This window comes from Gavialis gangeticus, unplaced genomic scaffold (assembly GCF_001723915.1).
Source record: "Gavialis gangeticus isolate Ggan-Ray unplaced genomic scaffold, GavGan_comp1, whole genome shotgun sequence".
Classification (NCBI taxonomy): Eukaryota; Metazoa; Chordata; order Crocodylia; family Gavialidae; genus Gavialis; species Gavialis gangeticus.
In genome coordinates, this window is record NW_017728991.1 from 9771195 (window position 1) to 9793538 (window position 22344).

Below are 22344 nucleotides of genomic sequence, written 5' to 3' on the forward strand. Positions count from 1 at the left end.
ACAACTACTCCAGCGTAAATACGTTTTCTGAGTCTTCTTTCCCTTTGGCAGGTGTCCAGCTCTTCAGGGTAGTTTTCTTCCACCAAATCACAGCCTGTCCCCACTTAAACCCTAATCTATTATTAACGCTCTCATCCTATGCAGTAATCAGGACAAGAAAAATGGAAGGGAGAGGGGCTAAATGAAAGGAGCGTTAGGAAGCCTGCTCATTTATTTTAGGGCAGTATTGCAATGGCTTTGTTGCATGATGACTGCCAGGTGACATTAATATAAACCACATTTTATCTTCTCACTTAGCGGTCACACTATTAATGTTCTAGTGCGGTCTTGAAATCTAAACATTTACATAGATAATAAGAACATACTTTACCCGTACACTAAATTGAGCGGCAATGCACGGTGTAGGAGATATCAGTCCTCATGCTGCAGGAAAAAAACCACCCCAAGCAACTAGAGGTTTCAAAGAAATGTCACCCTTGAGCATGTTATTGCAATTATTTAATCAGCGTTAAATTTGCTTCTGAAGAATTCAGTGCTGGACGCAGGACCATTTTGACCATTACTTTGACCCAGTATGGCCATTTCTGGCCTGTACAAAACGGCTGGTCTTGCTGGTCCTTGCGGCTAACCAGTACCAAGGTCTGAAGAAAGTGGCAGGTGAATTGTGCTTAGGATGTGACAACAGTCGGCTGAGTGACTAGAAACAAAAAACTTTGAGAGGCAAGAGTGTTGTTTGCTCAGCTTATGTTTTAGTGATTCCAAAAAAAAAAGTCATTTCAGACCTGGGTACCATGTGCTTTCCAGCTTGGTGCCTGTATGAAATTATAGGTCGGTCTGATTATTAAGTTTATTAAGATCATGCTGCCTTCAACTGCTTATACCTTTGCCAAACTTGTACCGTTGCTTTTAATGTTTCACCTGCTAGGCGGTTGCTGCAGGCTACATACAGATGTCCACATGGATATGTATTAGATGTGTGGGTGTTTTTCGTTCTTTTAGATTTTCAGCTAAGATACTTCAGCAGTTTCCAAAACTAGAGTGACAAGAAAAATAACTTTTGACTGTGTCAAAAATATTCTGGTGAGCTTTTCTTCAAAGGTAGGCCAGCTCAGCTCCCAGGTTAGCGGGGCACATACAATATGTAGTGGGTGATAGCATGGGGTAGAGGGGCCAGTGAAGAGCACAGGAATGGGGAGGGGGGGCCTATGAATTTGCATGCACATAGTTCACTTTGGTTTATATTTGACTTGGCTGTATTGAGCATTAGGACACTGTCTAATGGTTTCTGGAGTAGCTTTAGTTGCTACCATCTGGAACCAACTTCCAAGAGAAGTGGTGCTTGCTCCTACCCTGGAGGTCTTTAAGAGGAGGCTGGATGAACACCTTGCTGGGGTCGTTTGACCCCAGTACTCCTTCCTGCCATGGCAGGGGGTTGGACTAGATGATCTGCTCAGGTCCCTTCCAACCCTAGAAACTACGAAACTATCAATTCACTAGCCTATCTTCAAATGTCCCTTCCTTTCCTAAAGGGAAAAGCCTGGGGCAGCATTTGCAGGGTCACGTAGAGGCCCCCCCCAAAAAAAAAACTTTGAAAAAAATAATCCAAGTCCATCTTCCCTTCCACTGGAAGCTCCCTCTCCACCTTGAATAAACAAAACCCATAAACAACAGACTTACCTGAACCCTTTCGCCTTGAGGAAGCGTGTTAGTGGATGCGAGGAACTCAAGGCCACTCTGTTTTAAAACCAATTCACAGTAGTAGCAACTGAACACGCATTGCCAAGGACAACTCATCCCCGCCTAGCTGCCAAACTAGAGGTTCACAAATTAAATACGATGATGAACGATTATTAGGCCAGAGCAATTAGCAAATGTCTTCATCCATTCACACGCAAGTTTGTTCACTGAGAATTATCAGCAAGGCACCCCGTAAGCCACTTGCTGGCCACTAGGAAGTGTATTTTTCGCATGTCACTTTTCTCCATACCACCCAAGGTAGAGAGTTCAAAATTAGTCCCCAGTCCCAAAGTTCGACATGATTTTCAAACAATGCTTCACTACTGGTCCTAACAGATATACACATACCGTGTACAGTACAGTTCTATGTCTACCATACATGTTGGAAATGACTGAAGCTCTTTTGTGTGGTCTACTCAATTTCTTTAATTTTCCAACATCCTAAACAGCAGGGTAAATGTGACTCAGATTAAAAAAGCTTTATCGTCTCCCAGCTTCCTGGATGGTCGATTATTACAATACAGTGGCATTGGCTGGGGATTATCTATACAGGTGAAAAGTGACAATGTATTTTTCTTAGATTGTTTTATCAAATGTCACCCTTAAACTTCTAAACATATCTCCCCCAGCCCAAACAGGCCCTATCTGCTGTTGTCCTTTTCATATTTTCCATAAGAAATATCTAAAGGTGCAAATACAGATAATGCTATTTAGCAAACTTGGGGAACTGGTAGGTTTTTCAAGGATGACTCCAGTCATTAAGACTTTTTTGTCTTGTGCACTTGGCTACTACCGTCAGGCATCCTGCAGGATTGTGCTCCTGCATGGCACCGTGCTATCATCTAGGCAGATAGGATCAAATCTTGCAGACCTTACATGAATGAAGTTGGCAATATTTAGTCCCGAGAAAAAGGCATGCCCAAACAAACAACAGGAGGAACATCTGAGGGCTTGGAGAGCTGCAGCTGAGGACTGCAATAATGCATGTGCTCAGAAAATGATGTGGGTTTTACCTTTTTCACTCCTGTTAACTCCCATTTTCATGAAGTAGGTAGCGTTGCCACAGCAACTGTCACAACGCATCACTTCTGCTTTCTCTGACATCGAGACCATCTTTTTTATTATTATTTCAAAAACTCAGATATGTAGATGTTTGTCTTTTATGTGCATGCCCTCTGTGCTTCAGATATAAAATTTGTAAGTAACGGAGCTGCCTAATGCGAGAGGATATTCTCATCTTTTAATGGCTAACCTTGTGCCACATCTTTCCTGATTCTCATTTTACGAATGCATAAGGAACAATGCAAACAGCACTGAAGAGGCGTATAGAGCTCCAGGGGCATAAGGATACATCAGGAGTCAGTCTCCTAAGACAGGCAGTGCTCAGCACCACCATTTATTTGTTCCCTGTAAGAACACAACCCAATGTTCTGGTGCATCTTAACAGAAATAACTAACCCATTCATGGGTGAAGAAATGTATGCTTCCTCATGCCCAGATGTGTGTGTACTTAATTCCACATTATTCACACCTAGACAGCGCTACACACCTACGATAAGCAGGACATTTTGTCTGATGCCCCTCTTTCTGCAGCCGAACTTGTGTTGGAAGGAAACGTCTACCCAAGCGAGAGGTTCTCTGAAGCTTTCTACCTGCTTTAGAGAGTGCTTGTTTTGGCAGCTAGGAATGAGGACTAGTTTTTGGCTTTCCTGCTTAATTGTTGTGTGAACCTGAGCAAGTCCATCGACCTCTCTGTGCCTCAGTTTTGCTCTTTGTGTCTGGGTCCGACACCGCGAGCCTCCAGCAGAGGCTGTATTTGTTGTGTGTCGTAGGCGAGTATCACCCAACAAGTGGCAACCCACCAACTGCCTGCATGTTAAAATGATTGTGGGAGATACTTCCATGCCACAAAGAAGTTTCTGTTTCAACAAGCAAAATCTGGAATGGGCTTCCAAGGGAGGTGGTGCTCTCCCCTACCTTGGAGGTGTTCAAGAAGAGCTTGGACAAGCACCTGGCTGGGGTTACTTGACCCCAGCGCTCATTTCTGCCTGCAGCAGGGCATTGACTCGATGATCTACTAGGTCCCTTCTGACCCTAGAAATCTATGAAGCAACTTTGTGGCTGACCTGCCATTTTTTATCCAGAGATAAATAGGTTTAATACCTGGCTTGTTACAATTTGTCCAGCAATACTCACATATAATGTGTGACAAATCTAACAAAATAAAATATATTTTACTGTGGCTGAACAGGTGCAACACACTTGTTTCTGCAACCAAAAACCACTATAAAAATGTAGTTTTAACACATATCACCATAGCACTCAGTGTAAAGGGGGAAGGGGGGCGATGTTCCCTCTAAGGCAGGGGCGGGCAATTATTTTGGGCGGAGGGCGGCTTATTCAGTTTTGGCAACCCATCGAGGACTGTAGGACAGGCAGCCAGGGGCAGATAAATATTAATTTTCTAAATTTTTTAGGGGCTCCGCGGGCCAAATAGAACAGCCTGGCAGGCCATATTTTGTCGGCCCGCTCTAAGGTATAGCGGTCCATGAGCGTGCCATTCCCAAATTGGTCCCACCTTCCCCTTTTGGCATGTACCATTTCAGTCCGCCTGTAATTGGTTTCCCCTGCGCTGTGGCCGGCAGGTAGGTGCACCCAAGTCCCCCGTTGTTGCATGGCATGATTTTTTATTGTGTGCGGCAACGCACGCATGCAGCTTAAAGGGAACACGGAAGGTGGGGTGAACAGCACTGATTATGTTGTACTCCAGTTTTTGTAGCGTAGAATTTTCTGTACCAAAAAAATAGAAAAACCGGGAGCTAAACTGATAGCAAATAATCAGGAACTCACTTCAAGCTACTCAGGAAAACTGGGGAAGGGCCTGTCTGCCGCCAAAGGTGATCTCACAGACAAATCAGCTGCAGACAAAGCGCACGTTGACTGCCAGTTCAAGGTCTGGCATCTCTGCACTGAACCCAAAAGTATTTATATCTACTCTTCTGAAGTGTTTCCAGTCACTTTCCAAAACAAGCAGCCCCGATACCAGGTTATACTTCACGTGTACGTTGAAGTTAGTAGTGCTCCAGGAAGGTGCAGGGGTCTGCCTCAGAGGATTTCACCGGAGGAAAGAGGCTGCACTCTTCATAGATGGGGACTCTTAGTCACGTAGGGCATCGAGACACTTAGTGGGGATTGGATGTTCTAGTTCTCTGCAAGCTTCAACCCTAATGTCATCAGAGACAGACTTGGGATGTACGATATCTGGCAGTTATTTTTGGGGTGGGCTGGTTGGAAGAACAATGAATGTTCACCCAACTATTCCTCTTTAGAGTTACTCCGTCTAGGAAGTCAGTTAATCCTCTCATCTTCCCCTGGCATTATGGCTAGCTCTTCTTCTCACTCAGCACATGAGAACTCAAGCTGCTCCCCTACTGCACAACTTCCAGCAGCCACGACCAAAGGATTTGTGCGATAAGTTACGATCCAGAAGACTACAATCGTGCCTCTTTGGTGAACCTCTGAATTTCATACATACATCTGGCATTCATAGCCATCAAAAATTGTGCACATATTCTGCCTTAAAAAGTAGGCGGACTTCAAAGAAATCTGGTATACAGGCAACCCCGCTTAGTGCTCTCAATTGGTTCCTGAAAAACTGAGCGTTAAGCAAAACCGAAAGTTTCTGATGACCCGAGATGACGACCACGAGCCTTTTTAATGACCCAAGCTGGCGACCACGAGCGTTATAATGAAACTCACTGAGCGCTACATCGAATCGGGTATCAATGTCAAATGAGTGTTGTAGCGAAACAGCACACAGTGAAAAAGCATTGAGTGGGCGTTGCCTGTATATGCATGTGTATTCGATCTTATGGAACTTGGTAAAAATTGAGCTTCATTTAAATGGAAATATTTAGTGTTAAACTCATTGCAATGCACTGTAAGGTAAGTCACCACATACTGGACTCCTCCATCTATCTGCACTGGCAACGGCATTTGATTTTTGGAAACTTATTTTTAAATGGCAATAAAATGGCTGAGAAATATGGGAGAAACTCACAAGCAAGTTGACTCTGCATGCCCTTACTCCAGGGACTAGCCTCGACTCAGATGAAGGGTCTCTTTGCGAGTCAGTACGTGTTAGCTCAGCGCCCTTCTTATCCCCTTCAGGCCCCGCTACCAAACAGCTGATGTTGGCAAATGTACATAGCTCCCAAAACTTGGGAAGGAATGAGTTAAGTTGTGCAAAGGGAAAATTAATCTGCAAAAGAAATACCTTTCTACTTTCTGCACAGCTGGCTAATTGCTTAACAGGAACCTGTCGGATATGTTTCAGGAGCTCTAGGAGATCTGCCGAGGACACTTTTGAGAATCGCTGAAGCTGCTGAATGGAAAATGCCTTAAATGACCATGGACAGGTGTTTCTGAGATTATTGATAATGGCTAAGATAGTCAAAAACACTTACTATCAATCAGGTGCTAGACCTTATTCAAATGCAATAAGAATTAAGTACTTAGCTACTTTAGGCTTCTTTGAAAATCCCAACATTCCTGTTTCGTGTCTGCTACAATTTTCACCAAAAATAAAGAAAGCAAAGTCTATAAACAAAGAAACAACATGGGACTCATAGACAGAAGAAATGTAACAGATGTGCAACACAGGGTCCAAAAAATTGCAAGACTGCCTAGTGTCACCAAAAAAGACTAAACATTTTTGCTGCACTGAAAATTAACCAGCGTGACAAAGAACACATTAAATGTACTTAAAAAAAATATACAGCCCAAGAAAACAGGAAAACTCTACTGGGGTGACTACAAAGGGGCATGTAGTTTAGTACTCAATGTTTGAAAATTCAGTGCTTGTGAGCTAATTTTAACTCTGGGTATGACCTTGTCATTTGATCTGGCTGCGTGTCAGATCGCCGCTCCATGTCTATGTATGTAATTTCCCTGGATGACGGGGGTACTGGGCAGCCGATTTAATCAAAGTTTATAAAACACTTTTGAGATAGTTGGCTCTAAAGTACAAATATTGATTATCCAATTCGTCTCTAGCTACTTCATTTTATTCATTTTTTCTTATAATCTTTAAAAGGTGCCTGATATACCAAAAAGGTACCTTATTTTGGCTTATATGCCAAACGTGCTCTTTATTTAATCAAACAAACCATCCACCTCCCTCTTCCCACCCCACACAAAATAATCAAGGGCCATGAGGAAAAAATCGTACAGAGAAAATAAATTAAAATGAGTGAACGTGCAAATGTACCTGGTGTGTTGGGGTCGTTACAGAAATCTGTCTTATGTGAGACTCAGATATATATCATTTCTCTTACACTACTGACTGGCAGCATACAGATACAATAGTAAAGAACCTCTCAATGTTTCATTAATAAACCCTTCTCATCAGATAACTAAAACAGTGAAATTAAAATTTCCTCTGTTCTAAAACTGAGTCTTATGAAAAGTGAGAATTCAAGAGCTTTGATTAGCTTTGCCCAGCCATTTCCAAAATCTCTGCTTCAACTTGTATGAAACAGTCTCATGCTCAGTGCAGCGTTATGTACAATAGGGCTGTGCGAAACTTCAGACCCCGATTCTATTTGGCCCGATTCGGTGGCCGAATCTCCAAATCCAAATCGAATCAGGAGACTCTTTAATCTCTCTGAATCGAATAGGAAACATTTGGCGATTCAGACATACAGACAGCTTTAAATGTTTTCTCTACGTACCTCTAGGTAGCAGGCAGCTCATGAATGCTGCGATGCTGGGGCGCATGGAGCATCCCACAGGAGCGCGGGGGGGCCCCAGCGTGCTCAGCAGCAGACCCAGAAGTGGACCAGAAGCACTTCCAGTCCACTTCTGGGTCCGCCCCCCCCCGCTCAGTGACTGGTGCCTCCTGCGTCTGGGGGGGGGCACTTGGGATATCCCCCATGGCCAATCACCAAGCTGGGGGGCCCCCCCATGCGCTCCACGGTAGACCCGGAAGTGGACTGGAAGTATTTCTGGTCGGCTTCCAGGTTCACTGCTAAGCATGCAGGGGACCCCCCCCACCCCCATGCTGCTGCGAGATGCTCCACGCACCCCAGCATCAGTGTTCAGTAGCCACGCTGGTACCTCGAGGTACGTAGAAAAAACATTTAAAGCTGTGTCTATGGCTGAATTGTTGATTCTCTGAATCAGCATCAAATCTTCACTTTCGGATTCGGCTGAATTGAATCAGGGACAGCGATCTGAATCAATTAATTGAATCACTGTCCCCGATTTGGGCCGAATCCAAATCCGAATGAAATATGGCCCGTTTTGCACACCCCTACTGTATAATGTCATGATTTTCTAAAGTAATTAACCATTTTGCGTTAATCAATTTTCAGCAGTCCACACCGACACGAAGGGCCCAATTTTTTGCTGGTGGTTTGCCATGCAAACATCTGTGAAGATGAAACCCTGCTCTTGCTGCCCTATGCGACTCAGACCTTAGTGCATTAAAATTTAACATGAGCCAAAAACAAAGTTTGCATGCGGGGGGGTGGGGGACGTTAAAATGGGTGCAGGGATTTCTATGGATTGAGTCCCCTTGATGGCTTTGCTTTCTTTCAGAGATGAAGACAGGCAAGGCTCACTGCTTCCCAGAGCAGGTGTGGGGCCCTGGTTCATGGTGCTTTGCGTGCATGGTTGGCACTACCAGCACTCTCAACAAGAGAGCGCGGGCTGGTTCTCAGATGTTAGAACTGATGCTCTGAAGCATGATCCAAAGCCCTTTTTAGTCATTGACAATCTTTCCTTTTACCTTAGAAGGCTCTGGCCCAGGCCCTTAAGTGAGGCAGGTGACATCATGCTGGAATCTGCTGTTTAGTTTCTTAATTCAGCTATGTTTAAAAAAAAAAAAAAAATCCACATGAAGGAACACAATTTTAATACAAGTTGTTCAAGCCAGTATAATCAGATCAAAGATGATTAGAGCCCTCCAAGCCACCTCCTGCTCTGCAGAGCGAACTAGGTCACACGCCCAAGCCAGCCAGCCCGAGCACAGGCATGCAAGACTTGAAAAGAAAATGGATGGCACCCAATCCTGCTTTCCTATTCGGTCGTGACCACTCAAGTGAATCATGTAATACATGTGGATGCATCGTTGACATGGCCAAGGAAGAGACTGCGAAGAGACCGGGGGAAGGGGAGCTTAGCTAAGATATGGGTCAGGCCACAGGGCATGTCTAGTGGACCTAGGAACAGTTTTGGTGGGACAAAACACCCAAATGCAGAATCATGGGCTTATCTACATCCTAGCTCAGGGAAGGCAATTCCAAGGATGCCTAGCATAGTTCCCTTCCCCCAACCCTTTTTAAACTGGGCTTAACTGAACTAGTAATTCCTCCGTATCAACACATATTGGCCTTAATGAAGAGGGAATAAGCTTTAGAATTTAACTTGTTGGGTTTCCCCGCCCGGTTTCACAACAAAAGCGTACAGACGGGTTCATCTAGCCCAGCCTTTGTATCGGGGCCTGGTCCAAAGCCTTCTGAAGTCCAGTTAGGCTTTCCATGGATTTCTACAGGCCTTGAATCAGCCTAGGACAGAGGTGAGCAAAATGCGGCCCACCAGGTTAGTCTATCCGGGCTGCAGGGCCCCTGAAAAATTTAGAAAATTAATATTCATCCGCCCTGGGCTGCCTGTCATGTGGCCCTTGATGGCTTGCCAAAACTCAGTAGGTGGCCCTCTGCCCAAAATAATTGCCTGCCCCAGCCTAGGAGTTACTAATCTTTTATGTAAACTCGCACCTCAATTGCCTCTAAATGACAGTCAAATTGCTAGGCACTCTCATCCAACCAAATAAACTATAAATCAAGAGGAGGAGGTATGCAGGTACTGTACGTCTTGGGCATTTGCTAGCAAGAAACCTCGACACAGTATTTGAACCGACACCTAATTATTTGGAAGTGCATTTCCCAAAGATGCCGATAGGTAGATGAGCTACCATAGCTCCTTTTCACTTTAGAGGCAAATCCTAAATCACTGTGGCTTCATCTACTTCAGTGGAAATTTTTCCACTTTACACTGGCTGAGGATCCGAGCCAATGCTCTTCTGGCCATTGCAGTGCACCCGAGAAACTAATGAAGCTGCCTAGTACATGTGTTAAGGAACCGTTTCCAGATTTTGGAAGGAAAGCCAGATGGCCGTTGTGGGAACGGTATTTCAAATATTGCCAAAAGCTATTTGTTCAGACACAACTTACAGGTCCAGTAAAATGAATAAAAGTTTTCCACATAAATTCTATGTATTTAAAAAAAAAAAAAAGAGTAAAAGTATATTTATGGAGACATAGCCCTTTAGAAAACAATGCATATTCTGCAGTAACAGCCTGCACTACTACAACTTTGAACAAAGTTAAGCCCTTCTTCAGCGATTTTGAACGCTGCATAGTATTTTTGTATAGTGGTACCATCAGAAATGTTGAGGCATCCAACAATGTCAGATTTCCAAAAGACATTCAATTCTGAAAAAAACGCATTTTTTTTCCCCAGAGAAATAAATGCGTTTGCATCATAAAAGCCGTTATCCCCAGGAACCCAAAGCCTCCTAGACTGTTAAAATCAAATCCAGCTTTATTTTTGTGCGTGAGTCAGACTGCATGCAAACAGCTTCCGAGGAAGGCAAGCGAGGGGTGGAGGAGAGCACTTAAATCCCAGCGCCAGAGATGGATACTTGTTCTTCTAACCGCACGCTCCTATCCCCCCCCACCCCCAAGGGGTTTACTAGTATTTGCACTGACAATCTGTGGTTTCCACTTCAGGCTGGAAAAAACCAAAAACAAAGCAAAACTCATAGCACACTTAAAAAGAAAGAAGTTTTAAAGATTACGGAGACAGACGTTATTACTTTAACAATTCTTGCTATTTTCAGCGTTCCAACAATGCTATTTCCTTCCATAATTGGACTTCAATCAATCCTGGAGAAGCTTTTGATCTCAGAAAGAGCAACAACATAGCTGTGTTATCGGTACATTGGGGGCAAGGAGCAGGGCTATGCAGGAATTCAGTTTCCACGCGGGAGATTTAATAGTCTGAGCTTTAATTTCTTCCCTGTCATGTTTATAGGTTTTGGGCAAGTGCATGCAGCGCGAACGCTGGGAATCCTTGAGGAGACAGGCCAAACCTTAGCGGGGTTGCTATATTACCTGCATACATTAAAAAAAGCAGCAAAACAATGCCAGCTTACTATCCAAATATACCCCAGTATGGATGTCCTGCCAAACAGCAAATATGTGATTGTGTGCTCCAAGCAGAAATAAAAAGTTTGGCCCAAAGCCCAGTGCTTTGCTGTATTTTGCTCAGCTAGCCACAGCCTGGCAGAACAGAGGGAACACATTTTCAGCCACGTGACGGAGGAGTCAGTCAGGCCAAGCTGATTTCCCTGTGCTGGTTAAATGTGATCTTCAGCCTGTACACACCAGCAGCTCTGGAAAAACGTGAGAAGGCAGGGAGGAACGAGCCAGAGGCTACGTCCTGAAGGGCTGCAGAGAAAGGAGAGGTGCTTTTGCAATGGTTGAGGGGTTGGCTTGAACGTTAGCATGGACGTTGCTCGAAATGAATGAGGCTTCAATCCTATGAAGTGCTGAACACCTTCTGCAAGGGGCTAAGCACCGCCACCCACCAGCTACAGAAGAGCAGCATATCCTAGGAGTTGGCTCTTCAAACTATCACGCAGGACTCATTCCTTGAAAAGCAGTAGAAACCATCAATGGTTTAGGATGCTCAAGCACCTTCTAGGAGTGGACAGACTGTGGGCTCAATCCTGGAAGTTGCTGAGCGCCCACCCAGAAGATGAAGGCTGTCCTCAGCACCCCAAGTCAACTGGAGCTTGGATCGATTGCCCGGTATAAGAATAATAAAAGTGAGCATTGGCAGGTGGGCCATATTCTCTAAGGCCTTATGCAGATGGCCATCAGAAAAAGCTGACCTTCATATTGTACCGGGTCCTTACCGCTTTTTTTCCTAGGTTCGGAAACTTTTTAAAGACCAGATCTGATGGCGATGCTGCTGGCCTTATAGCGCCACCCCTCCTCGATAGAGACATGTGGGACCATTCGCAGATCAGGCCAGCAGAATTTGCCTGAAAGTGCCGTGTCTTCAAAACACTCGGGATGAAACGATGTTGCAACATGGAATCGCTTTCAAGTAACTGCCCCACGGAGAAGCAGCAGCTGCCATAGCCTGCACCAGGGAGGTGCATGCGACTGCTTCACTCTCCTATGCTCAAGAGCACGTCACCGGGTGAAACAAAACACAAAGCCTCCAAACACGTGACCTCAAAAATAAAGCTCTGCTGCAGATAAGACTGGTGAAGGACGAACCAGTAGTCGGGGCCCAGAATGAAAATGCCATCTGCTTACTCACTCTAGAAATAAGATGATAATCAAGCCACGTGCTGCAGCCCTTGAAAGTGGAGAGAGAGAGGTGCGCACAGGGGGGCAATGACACCTCTGGTCCTCTCCCTTGTATTGGATAATCCCTTCCCACCTGTCTGATTCCCTCTCTTTTCTTAAGTGAGTGCACTTATACCTTCCCTGTCTGCTTGCAGGCATTGTAAAAAAAAGAATTGAAAAAGCCACGCTCATTGGAATCCTCTATTTCTAACTCAGTAAACTTTACCATAAAGGTCTTGGTGTTGAAAACATTGGTTTTTTGAGACAAATCAAGGTGACCAAGCAACTGCAGAACTAGCATCAGCTTAGTCATACATGATTCATGTGATACAAAAACAGATGCTTTTACACAGAGACGTATATAGCTGTCCATTAAAAGCTCAAACCGTTACTGCACGGTTGCAAGATGGGGCCTGAAGAGTTCAAAGTTACTGCCTTGTTTTCACATTTTATTCATCTTGTAATTCAGCTGACTGCATAAATGCCCTGATCTAGCAAGCCTTACTCAAACAAGTTGCTCATGTGGTTTAAATAGAAACTGTTGACTTCATCCAAGTGTGTATGCGTGCATGCACTCAGATAAAGTCCATATAGCTGAAGATACATTTGTATATATACCTGTATATAATGAAGCTCATTTTTAATGTGTCCTTTAAAAAAAAAAAAATCAGTTAAAAAAATCTGGAACTGAAAGTTCCCTAAAGTTCAACATCTGTTATTAAATTCCTGTCCAACCAGCAGGTTTTCTCCTTAAGGAACTCTGCTTTTAAAACACTGTTAAGTTTATCCAACTCTGCCGGTGATGACCAGACACTTGAGGGATGCACCCTTGGACTAGGAATGACCGTCACCCCTGTGACTCTTCCAAAACTGTGCAACTACAGCCAGGAACGCAAGGACTTGGGGCCAGAAGCGGAGCAAGCAAGTAGGAAGCTGGCCCTGCAGCCTAGCGACGTTGGTCCCCCTGGAAAGGGGGAGGGGTCCTGGGTTCAAGTCCCCCTCTGCTGCGGTGAACGTCACGTTTTCAGTCAATCACCGCCTAATGTAAAATATTACAACGGATTTCAAACCCGAGGCCAGGTTTCAGGACTTCTGCATGCAGGAAGCTGCTCTTGCCGGATTAGAGTCTGGATCTGCCCAGCCTGCACGCAATGAGGAGGAGGAAGCAGGTTGGCTGCAGGTACCCTTGCCTCACAGCATGGCTCATGCAAGGAAGTGTCCTCTTTCCCTATCATCTCTGAAACCAGCTGCAGGTTCCCAGTTCTGGCCCTTGCTCTCCAGGTTGCCTTGGTGTCTGAACTCAGACCTGTAATATGTACAACAGCCGAAGCAACCAGGGTGGGTAGTGGTTAACAAGGGTTTCAACAACATGACGGCCAATGGAACTGAATGCGTGTGCATGGTCTTTAAAAAGTTTCCTAACCTAGGAAAAAAAGCAGTAAGGACCCTGTACAACATCAAGGTCAGCTTTTTCTTCTGCCCCCCAAGAGTGACCCTTGTTGTTGGGTGCTCTAGATTTAGGACTCTTGCTTTTTGAAACCCATGTTCCCCAGTCGCTCCAGGGACAGGGAGTGCCCAAGGGTGCCAAGCCATCAACCAAGTATGGGCACCCAACTTCAGGGGCTGCTTTGTGAAAATCTGCAACAGAACGGGGGTGCTGAGCTCATCTTTAAGGGTAGCTTGGCTGTTCCTGCCTTGCAGCTAAGATTAAAATGGGACAACACAACAAAGATTTAAGTTGACCTTGCTTTTTTATTTATTTTTTTAATCGATGCATTTACCTTTTGTTCTGAGTGCGAGGTTCTCCTGAAAGAGAAGCCACCTTTGGAGGACCCACTTGCAAGCCTCACGGTAGGGAACATGATTTGAGATAGGATGGGCATGTTGGGATGCAGCCATAGCACATACCACCATGGAGACCTGGCCAGCTGCCATAGTTGGGCAGCCCCCCCCCCGGGGCAGTCTTATATGCTGGGGCCTGTTCTAATCCCTGGTGCAGCCCAGAAATGAAATGTGGAAATGATGCCTTGAAGCCGCCTTAGCTCCACTCTTCCAGGGCTGAAACTTCTGTACTGAGCCTCTTCTAGCAACTTAATCTTGCCTACACTAGGGCTTTGCAAAGCTGCAGCTCTCTTGCTACTTAAGGTATAGCAAAAGGCCCTACTTGGACACATACCTGTGACTTAAGGGGTGCTGCATGAAGCCAGGACCACCCTAACGGGAAACATATGGATGCACCGAGTTAAAATAATTCCAGTGTGCAGCTGGTGGGGGGGGGAAAGAATATGTACTTTTAAACGTGAAAATTTTGCTTCACCAGATGGCCCTGTCAGAGTGCAGTGAGGCTGGCACTCAAAGTCTCTTTAAATCTGGACCTGATTTTAGGTTTCTGAAGTTACCCTTCAGGCACTGACTTAGTTAAAAGAAAACCAAAAAGCACTGCACCTGCTCCATAAATGGTGTGTTTATGTTGAAACACAGATGGGTCTGAATGTCATTCAACGCGTTACCCTTCATATAGCAATCTTCCCTGTTGACACGTGATTTTGTGTGCCCCTTTATGATGCTGCTCCATAGGATTTTTATGTCAAACAAGGGCTCAGCTACAAAAGCTGGACTTGGAGTGACTTGATGGAAATATAGTAATGGCTTGTAGGAAATAGGGTACAAAGGGGCTATAACAAGCTTTTAACTGCCCTAACAAGAGCGGGGGAGAAACCTGCCTGGTGTTGTGCTGATGCGTTATATTATGCTGCAAGACTGTCGTGTCATTAAGGCATTATACCGACACACCCAGATTGACGGCACACAGTGTACTGTACAATGCACAATGCCAAGAAACTCAACATATCTAATCTGGCAGCCAAACAAAGTCATATCAGGTTAATCCAATTCTTAAATTGCACAACTTTGCAAAGCCAACAGGAAAACAAATCATCCCTCCATTTCTACTCCCTCTCAATCTAGTTTTCCTCTTTGGTCCCCAACAGTTTCCAGCCCACCTCTCAAGTCCCATGCTCCTAACCCCCCATGCCCTGTCTAGATGCCGATATTTGAGTGCAAATGTATGTTGGTTAGAGGATGTCACACGAAAGGGAGAGGACCAGCTGAAGCATACCACAAGAATGAATGGCAATACATGCACACAAGGTCACTTGGACACTTTCCTGCCTGTGTTACCACAACTGTTGATAAGATGATACGCATGAGATAAGCAGCCCCAAATTTAAACGGGATGTGGTGGACAGCAGGGCAGTCTCAATGAGGCACCCCCTGCCAAGGAACTGGGAGGGTTTTGCTGCAAGAGGGGAGTCAGGATGTAGCAAGCCACCGCAAAGCCTGTCGACTTTCCTCGGCAAGGACTCCCCCTTTCGCTAAGTAGCGTGAGAAAGTAATGGGGTGTGGAGGTGGGTCTGGGTAAGAGCTCCAATAACACGCACAAATTTTACCAATTCAAGCATTGAAAAACCATGAGTCAGGCCCCAAGTAGTCATGCTGTTGGCTGCAAAACGAGACGTTTAAAAATAATAAGAGTTGGGAACATTCTAGCCCTGTGGGTTCAGCCTCTTCAAGATTTTTCTCTATGACTGTAAAAGATAAGGCATTTGTATTTTTTAAAGGAAAGCCTGCATTCTTATATAATCACAGGACTCCAGGAGCTGGGGCTTTATGAAAAAAAAATAGAGCAAGACTTACGATTAAAAAAAAAAAACCCTCTGCAAATTACTAAGTTTCTCCTTGCACGGAGCAGCAGCTGGAGCTCTGACAGCCGTGAGGCTTTGGTAATAGCTACTTTGCGACAGGAAGAAAAAGGGAGGATGCTATTGTCTGATGATGACCCCCCCCCCCATACGATAGTTTCCCACTCCTGATTAAAAGTGCTTAGCTCACACTTAGCAGTAGCGAGAATCTAAGTGCACAGACGTGGTCACCATACTTCTCACTGGTGAGCACATGCTAGAAACCAAATTTACCTCTTCCAGATACGTATTAGCTCCTGCCAAGTTATCAGGCAAAATTGTGAGACTCCATATTGCAGACTTCAAGATCAAGCTATTCCAAGTTCCTGCCTCTATTTTTCAAGCGTCCCCTCTTCTGCTGGGTCTCTGTTACATACTTTGACGGCCAGTGGCAGATTCTGCTATTGGAAGATTAACTGCTGTTATTTCAGGAATGTCATTGTCCTTAACTGGTTTTTACTCCTTCACACGACTTACGCAGAGGCTTTCTGTTTGAAACACGTTTCACATCATGTTCCTTTTTTTCAAAAACGAGCTAAAAATCTTTGTGTAAAACAAAGCCCTGAAAGCAGGTGCTAGTGGGATTCTGTTTAGACAGCATTTGATATTTGTTTTTAGGGCTCTCATCTGCATCATGATTACTGAGTTACCAGGTTACCGGAAATACAGGCATTTTCACGTGCAGGTACTGGATCAGCAAGGGAGCTTCCAAGTGCTTTAGAAAGCACGAGGTCCAATTCTTGCTACACAGAGTAATGAATTTTGCGGTGGACAAAGTGCCATCTTCATCTGTTTGTGTATTAAAGTAGGAGTACCCACTAGTTTTGCAATGACCTGTTTAATCGCTGACCTGCTGTCCACAGCCATGTTTCAGAATAAAGGATTTACAGCAGGCCGAGACTGCTAACTGGAAAAGAAGTGGTTTTTTTGCCATTCCCCATCAGCAACAAACCTCCGCCAAATAACATACTTTTCTCCCTGTCTGTTTACGTACCTACATTTTCTAAGAGGATGTTTAGTCACCACCGAGTTACCAGTGTGGTTCATTCTGGCATCTGCTTGTGTCAAATGCACACTACTCTAAGGAACACATTGATTTGTAGGCACCTGGCAAGTTTTGTCTCAGTAATTATCTGTACTCTCGTTCCAATCATCGACGTACTGAGATCCAACAGAGCTTTCTAACGCCATAATGAGACCGGGATTCTTTCCTCCTAAATAACGCCCCCTGCCCTAAATTCATAAAGTTTGTCTATGAGCAAATGCTGCAATTTCAGCAGCCTTTTAAATACTGCATAAAATGTCATCTAAACAGAAGTGGGCTACCTAATCTGCCTATGGTCAAAACCAGTTCTGGTGTACCTAGGACAAGAAATCAGAGGCCATGGAAAAATACAGCAGAATGAAAAAAGGATTGCATGTATACATAAACCAGAGTAAAACTGGGAACCTTTAGTTCAAACACAGCTTGGACCAGCGGGAGCAACTCTCTAGACCAACAGCAGCGGTGATTTAATAGTGCTGAAAGTTGCATGACAGGTTTCAGTTTATCAGGAAATGAAAAGTGGCAAAACGGCATAACTTGTACCAATTTGGCATTCGATAGTCTTAGTGAAAGTTCGGTGCCAAGTAAGTTCAAGGAAGAGCTACAGGAGAAAAAAAAAACAACCACCAATATACGAGGCCCACCTGCCTGCATTGACTCATGTCAATCCCAATCCTCCCAGGACAGATTCGGCCTTGCTTTATGTAGGCAATTCCCATTGACTTTGCCGGCTTATAGTTACAGCCCCAGAGACTATGACATTCATTCTAGCTGTGAAATGGTGCATCTTACCAACAATTTCTCAAAATTACACACATCCAAAGGGTAAGTTGTGCAAGTAAATGCCACAGAATATGAAATACTGGGGTTTTTTTTAATGTTCCTCCAACACTTCCACTGTCCAGGGAAAAAAAAGAAAAGATCTTAAACACAGCTGTCTGAATATCAATTGGCTGAAATGCTACGTTTCTAATCACTTGATCTTTTCTGGAATGTGCGTTAAAAAAAAAAAATTACATTTTTAACTGCCAAGAAAAGTGAAATGGTCACAAACCTGGCGAAGAATGTCTTGCATTTAAAAGCCTGTCTAACTTTATCCCAACTACATAGTTGGGTCAATAAAAGATATCACTCTAAGAAATTCTTGTCTTGTGCATATTTTCTGAACCATTACAACTACAGCATCACTCTTAACTACCTTTTCCCAAGAAAGTCATTTTAGTGCTTAATATGCCTGTTGAATGGGCCACACTAGCAATGCCCCAGTAGCCACCTGCTGAGCTTCTGATCATGTCAGGATCTGTTCTGGGTATATCTAGAAACACAGAGTGACCCCCCACAAAAAAAATCTAGAGACGAGTAACAGGAGAAGAGATTCCTCCATATTTTGTTAGTAGGGGACAAATTAGGGGTAAAAGGTACAATCCCTTTCTCAAGCTGCGTAGTGTGCTGAAAGCCACCCCGCTGACATCCATGGGACCACGTGAGACATAGTGTGACGAATTGGGCGCAGACGCTAGCTGTCATTATCCCGTTTTGCCCCTCTACTTCCAAACAAAAACAGATTACAACCATACAATGTGTTTACTAGGAGCTCTACCTAATCAAACACCATCAGTGTCTTCTTCACAGATAGCTCCCCATGAGGTCTCCTTTTTCAACCACACCATATTGTTTTGCGATAAGACTTCAGGGTACGCTCGCTTCTTAAAAATCAAATAACCCAACTAGACAATCACTCAGTCAAGCACTTTGAGGGGCAGCAAAACTCTGGAAAACACACTGCAAATTCAGCACTCAAACGGGCTGCAGTGCATTTGGCTTACTCCCAGACCCCCTTCCCGCCCCTGCCCCCAAATACCTAAACACAAGAAAAGTCACGCTTGGCCCTTTGTGCACCTCCCAATGAAAAGCATTTACACACGTAAACCCATTTGTCTTGCAAGCCTCACCCTGGGCGAGGAATGCAGAATTTGCCCTTTGAGGTTTCCAAATCATCTCTCACAACAGTTGCTTCTCACGGTTTAACTTTGTAACCCCTGTTAATGTAGATTGTTTTTTCTCCCGTGATCCAGCAATTTATTAAACAAATAACAACTGTTTAACAGTGGACAGGCAGGCGAAATCTGTGGAAGGAGGAGATCCAGCGTTCTTGCTGCTAGTATTAACAAGGCTGGGGCATCAGCATTTTTTCTTATGTGACAGTCTATTTTTGTATTCGCCAAAACGTACTCTGTATCTTCCTTCTGATCCAGCATGCAGTTTTGTGGATATCTTCTGCAGACTGCATTTTCCTGGCACATGCAGCCCAGGCAGCTCAACTTTTCCATTTCAGGGCGATTTCACTATAGGCTGGTAATGGCACGAACACACAGCCCAGTGTGTGCGCTTGCTGCCGTTCTAGCAAAAGCTGTGCTGAGCAGTCTGCACAGGGCACTGCCACGTGCCTAAAGCACATGGTCATGCAGGCAACAGCCATTCAGAGCCGCACGTGAGAGTCAATGTGAACAGCAGTGCTCAGCATGGCCCTGCGCCGTGGCTTAGCTGGTCCCTTCTGCAATCCCACGTGGGAGCCCACGATTCAGAAAGCACACAGGGGTGCCGGGTGCTGGCGTCCTCGGCCTATAAGTCAGGGGGCTCACGTTATGGACTAGACAGCACGCAGCAACTGCTTGAAAGCAAGCATGAGAGCCTGCGTGTATCTGGTTGCTGGTAATCTGTAACCCTCAGGTTGTTCGGAAAGAAGAGGTAATGCTAAGAAATGCGGGAGGGGAAAGGCAAGACAGAACTGAGGGCTGTTAACACATGCGCAGAAGCGTGCACGCACACCCCCCCACCCATCCTGGGGTTAGCCTACTTATTAAGTCACTCTCGATAGGGCATTGGGAAACTAGATGGAGCGAGACAAAGGCCATTTCCTAGGTGGCTGCTGTCTCTAGTACCGAAACCAGAAAGTTGGGAGCAGGAACTGGAAACTTCCCTATAGTCACTCATTTCTGACATTCCAGCTCGGTCTCTACGTGCCAAATAAGAGGAAGAGTTATCCCACATTGCCTGTGACACCTCTCCTTCCCTCCTGCGTTAATATTTTAACACTAAAACCAAATTATGGCATTTTCCAGAACAAGGGAGGAAAAAAATCCCAATTAGAATATATTTCTTATGGCACTGCCAAGCCCAGAGTAGCCCTTCGGTGGGCCTAATCCTGTGAGCTGATGTCACTGGGACTCAGCACATAACAGGGTCAGTGTCAGTCATTGCTCGGTACGTGGGGTCAGCAGCATCCCCGTGAGATGCACAGCTAAGCCGCACATATGCGCGCTCTCCCCCAGGACACAATCTACGCACGAGCAAATAAGGAACTTCTCAGGCTAGGGTCCTAGACCAGCCTCACGGACCCAGGCAAACAGATGCTAATCACCAGCCAATTATCACCTGGTGACTGCAAAACATTAAACATTTTTAATCCTAACAACAGCTCGGTACAGTAAAAATTTCAGAAAAAACAGCCCCAAAGCTAAATGCAGATTTCTCTGTAGGCCTGCCAGAAACAGTACAGGGTCTGCAAAGCAGAGAACAACTATAACAACATGCACCAACAAAACATTTGTCCTGTAACAACAAATTACTTTAAAAAAAAAATAGCTTTGGAGAAACCTTTCTCTGAAGTGGCTTGTGATTTAAACCGACTAATCAGAGGACTGCTCCAGACAGCCACGTGAACATGTTCCCAAGTGCAACTATGTGTCTGTGAAGGGGGCGAGACTGCACGGGTAAGCTGAAACTGCGCAGACCATACACTAGTATTACTAAACAAAAAGTTGATTTATGAAAAAGAAATGCACCAGGATCCTCATCGCAATCCAAACAAAAAAGGCATTTCCTATAAGCACGCACGCTTCTGGGTTGCAGCATTTCATTCATGCTTCACTACAGCTCTGAAAAAGGATAATAGACTTAAAGACCCCTTTCCATCAACCACAAGACATACAGTCTAATTAAGAAAAAGTGTTTTTTGGGTCCCCCTGCGCCCAAGGAAAATGAATCGGTTATAATTCAGTAATTCCAAATTCACAGCCAAGGTCAGTTTAACTTTGCTGAGCTGGACTAAGTTCCTCAGCAAACATGAATGTAAATTGCTGGATTATTTTCAGTGGTGATAAAATATGTATTTCTCTTTAGGATCTAAAGGAGTCATTCACACAGTGGTTGAAATCCAGTACGGTCACACATAATTTGTACTTTTATCCTTTCAAACATTTCACATTGATCAGACACGGGTACCATCCATACATACACACACCTCTCACCTGGAACCCTACACATGCACATACACGTGCATATCCACACGCACACAGAACAAGCACGTGTAGGCATACGTGTCTTAGGATGAATGTGTCACACACGATGGGCCAAATCTGACTTGGCTTACTCATGACAGGAGGTCTATTTAAAATAATAGGATGTCTGAAGTCAAGTGAGCAGGACTTGGCCCTTTGCATAAGCAGTTTCTACACTCCCATGCAGACAGCACCAGTGATCTTAGGCTAAATGAACCTCAGAGGATTCATACTGAACACCCAAAATAAGTGTTTCAATATAACTGCCCTATGTGGTTATCACCTTGACGTGTCAGTTTTGCCAATGTTAGTAAGACTGTGAAAAATTAATTTTTACAGGTATCATGACAACCACACAAACCCTTTAGAGAAGTAAGGAAAAGGAGCCCACAACTACTAAAAAGACTTATGTATCAAGAGAGAATTTGAAAAAGAGACTGGAAAAGTTCTCGTGTGGCGTGTAAGTGAAGTGCCTCCATGCTAATATTATTTTTTACAGTACACATCATTTAGCTGAGAAACCGTTCCTTCCAGGTTTCACAGCAAGAAAATGAAGGAGTGGCTCAAATATTGATGTTCGAGGTAGAATCCTGATGCACCCTCAAAAGAGACTCTGAAAATAGGATTTTTATAAAACTGTATTTAGAAGGGGAAAAAAAATCACTGCGATTTAGCACTCGTTTTATTGTTTAAACACCTGTTTGGTTTTATTTTGCATCCAGTTATGCTATGGAAAAAAAAATACTGTGATTTATAAACATGAACTCAGTTCCTCCTCTAAGAAACACAAACTATATTACTGTTAGGAAAGAAAAGAGGTCACAGAATAATAAAAATAAAATCAAGGTGTTTTTCCCCCTGGCCTAGACAGCTTGATCCCCCTTTTAAAACAATACAAATACATGTGTAGTTGAACCCTCGAGAAAAGTTTATGAGCCCCAAATCATTTTGCTAACAGCTTGGGGAAAAAAACACCCAACAAAATCAATGGACTGCAAAAAAAAAAAAAAAAAAGAAAAAGAAAAAGTCATGCAGAAAGTTGACCCGCACCATAGGTT

At 44.4% G+C, this 22344-nt stretch overlaps 1 protein-coding gene and 1 long non-coding RNA gene across 2 annotated transcripts in view; one reads left to right on the forward strand and one right to left on the reverse strand.

The window, feature by feature from the left end:
- Nucleotides 1-22344, reverse strand: part of HLF (HLF, PAR bZIP transcription factor) — a gene marked incomplete at its 5' end in the record, with an annotated part of 45887 nt that overhangs the window by 19729 nt on the left and 3814 nt on the right. The window lies entirely within an intron of this gene.
- Nucleotides 12150-22344, forward strand: part of LOC109297458 — an 11884-nt gene continuing 1689 nt past the window's right edge. The window contains exons 1-2 of the long non-coding RNA XR_002097317.1: nt 12150-12160; nt 19422-19437. This is a non-coding gene — a long non-coding RNA (uncharacterized LOC109297458). The remainder of the gene's footprint in view (nt 12161-19421; nt 19438-22344) is intronic.